Source organism: Priapulus caudatus, unplaced genomic scaffold, assembly GCF_000485595.1.
Source record: "Priapulus caudatus unplaced genomic scaffold, Priapulus_caudatus-5.0.1 Scaffold26, whole genome shotgun sequence".
Lineage (NCBI taxonomy): Eukaryota > Metazoa > Priapulida > Priapulimorpha > Priapulimorphida > Priapulidae > Priapulus > Priapulus caudatus.
Genome location: NW_014577087.1, coordinates 909118 through 912691, shown reverse-complemented (window position 1 = coordinate 912691; position 3574 = coordinate 909118).

Genomic DNA, 3574 nt, shown 5'->3' with positions numbered 1-3574 from the left:
ATACGTGAGCTGCCGTCCAGGTAGTCTGAAACTTGTTGTCATACCGCATGGGTGGCTTTTTCTTCGGTGGTGTTTTCATAACGGATTAATAGAGCGTGAAGGCGTAACAACAATGAAACTATCAACAGACTTGGATTTGGCGCGACACAACAACAATGAGCGTACTCACTGTAATAACTTATTCTATTGGATGTTACTGACGGCGTTAGCCAATCGCCGGCGAGATAACAACCCACACCCTAGCAGGGGCAGATAATCATATGTAGAGCATGTACAGTGCGGCGGGCCGAGCAGGCGCGCGTAATTACACGCCCCGCGGCGATGGCAGATGTAGTAGAGAGAATCGTTATGCGGAAAACCGCATCCCCGTTTTTCTTGTAACTGAATATTTTGCAATGCGGTAGGAATAGTATTAAAAGCGGTAGGCGGTAGAAGTCTTCAAAAAGCGGTAGTCTACCGCGTAAAGCGGTAGGGTTGGCGTGCATGTTAATGTTTTTGAACGTGGAATGTGAAAAAAAAGAACAAATGTAAAAAAAAATGTGTCAGGATCTGTAGAATGTTCCGACCAAGTTTGAGAGGATCCGTTGAGCGGTGCGGAAACGTATAGCCGGACACACACACACACACCCACACACACACAGACAGAAAATCCCCAATTTATAGTAAGATTAGTATCGCCCCCTACATGCGGGAAAGTGCGTAACTGTTGTTCGTAGTAATAAGGAGTGGTACGATAGCTCACGTATCGAAGAAACGACCAACTCACACCTAAAGGTGGTAGTCGGGATGAAACATTAATAAATTAGTATTTTAAATCTATTCTTTCCTTGAATGCATATATATTTTCGTCAAAAACTTTCTCTGATATCATCATTCGGTTGTAGCTTATCGCTGGTAGTGTGTGGCTTTTAGCCTAACAAATAACGTACCTTTAATCGATAAATTTAATTCTAATTAGAAATTCAGCTTTCGTTCGTTCGTTTGTTTTAAGGGTCTACTAGCTAGATTGGGGTTTCTAACTCAATGAGGTTAGAAGACATTTGAGGGTAACTGATGAGAATTGTATTGCATGAGAACGATCAGAACGATAATTATTAGTAAGGGAGGGATGGACGGCAGAAATAACGAGCGGGAGAAAGAGAGAGAGAGAGAGCGGGGTCTAAAACACTAGAGAGGGACAAAAAGGGGGATAGAAAAAGAGAAGGCAGTAAGTTCAAACGAAGAAGATAGCAAGAGCATAGACGGAGCAAGTGTATTAATAGATGGAAAGAGAGACGAGAGAGGTAAAATGCGCGTGCGTGCGTGCGCGTGCATGACAGAGCGAGAAAGAGAGAGAACGAGAAAGAGAGAGAAGAGGGGGGAGTAGGACATAAATAGGACACGGCGTTGGCCTCGGCCAATAATAATATAAATGTAGGCAGAACTGTGTTAATCTACGATCCACTGCCCTGACCATGGTTTGCCAAGTTATTTTGGAGGCACTAGGAATGAGTTCAAGATTATCCCTATAAATTTGATCGCAACATCACGCCCTGGGTTACCCGCTATGATAATGTACATAAAAAACGCGCCCCTACGTCGGCCGCGGTTGACTGCCAAGATAATATTCTTCGGCCGTTCATATACGTTCAAAGTGGAGACGGGCGGGCCGCCAGCACGTGTGCTTGGTAAAATCCGATCTATAATATCACTTTGCTCCCAAGGGGGGTTATCGTTGGGTTAACCATGGGTTCCGCGCTATGCTAATGTACATGAAAAACGCGTTCCTACGTCGGTCACCGTTGACTGCCAAGAGAATTTTCTTCCGACGTTCTTTAACGTTCAAACTGGAGACGGGCGGGCCAACAGCACGTATGCATGGTAAAACCCAATCTATCATATTCACTTTATTCGCAGCATAACGCCCTGGCTTCCGCGCTATGCTAATGCACATGAAAAACGCGCTCCTACGCCGGCCGCCGTTAACTGCCAAGAGAATTGTCTTCGGCCGTTCTTTTGCATTCAAAGTGGAGCTGAGCGGGCCAACAGCACGAGTGCTTAGTAATATCATATCTAAAATATTCATTTTGCTCGTAGCATCTCGCCCTGGGCTCCCCGCGATGCCTATATTAATGCACAAGAAGAAGGCGCTCGTACGTCGGTCACCGTTGCTTGCCAAGAGAATATTCTTTGCCCGTTCTTTTGCGTTCAAACTGGAGCCGGGCGGGCCAACAGCACGAGTGCTTAGTAAAACCTAATATATAGTATTCACTTTGCTCGCAGAATCTCGGCCTGGTTTCTCCGCTATGCCTGTATTAATGTACAAGAAGATGGCGCTCGTGCGTCGGTCACCGTTGATTGCAAAGAGAATTTTTTTCGGCCATTCTTACACGTTCAAAGTGGAGACGGGCGGGCCGACAGTACATGTGCTTGGTAAAATCCCATCTACATGCTTTACTTTGCTTGCAGCATCACGCCACGATTCCCAGCCTATGCTAATGTTCATGAAAATGGCGCTCCGACATCGGTTGCCGTTGACTGCCAATATAATTGTCTTCGGCCGTTCTTATACGTTCAAACCGGAGCGGGGCATGCTGACAGCACGTGTGCTTAGTAAAATCCTGTCTATAATATTCACTTTGCTCGCAGCTTCACGCCCTGGGTTCCCCGCTATGCCGATATTAATGTACGTGCAAATGGCGCTCGTGCGTCGGTCACCGTTGACGGTCAAGAGAATTTTCTTCTGCCGTTCTCATACGTTCAAACTAGTCGCAGGCGGGCCGACGGCACGTGTACATAGTAAAATCTGATCTACATGCTTCACTTTGCTCGCAGCATCGCGCCACGATTCCCAGCCTATGCTAATGTTCATGAAAATGACGCTCCGACGTCGGTCGCCGTTGACTGCCAAGATCAATATCCGTTATACTAGCATAGGTTTATATGATAACATTCCATCAGTTGACATCATTTAAGAAACAGGAGGAAGACCTTGCATGTAAGGTCCCCGCTGCGTATACCAGCCAGTACACAATGTGGCTACGTTAGTGTGTTAGCGCATGCGCTATATCTCACCAGAGGAGTTACATTTTGTGATGAATATGCAATTAAAATGGTTAGGGGGTATCTCCGCATAGATTTTCCTAATAAACTTTTATCAGTAGAACTGTGTTTATATTTAGGAGAGCGCTCTAGCATGTAGGGTACAAAACACCTACTTTATGCCTTCGCGTCCTACCCCTTGCCTCCCCTGTTCCTCGCTCAGCCTCCTTCTTCGTCTACCGCCCCAGCTATCTTCCCTGCCGGATTTCCGCAGTCTCCCATCCCCTCTCCTCCTGAGCAAGCTATATTATGAAGTTTGCCTCAGACGGCCCTGCACGCCTAACGCGGTGCGCGCGCATGCGCAATATCTCCCGAGAGAAATGGTATTTTGCAAAGATTATTCATTTAAAATAAAGAGGAGTTATCCTAGCATAGATTTATATAATAACATTCTATCAGTAGACATCACTTAAGAAATGGGAGGAAGACCTTGCATGTAAGGTCACCGCGGCGTATACCAGCCAGTACACAATCTGGCTACGTTAGTGTGTTA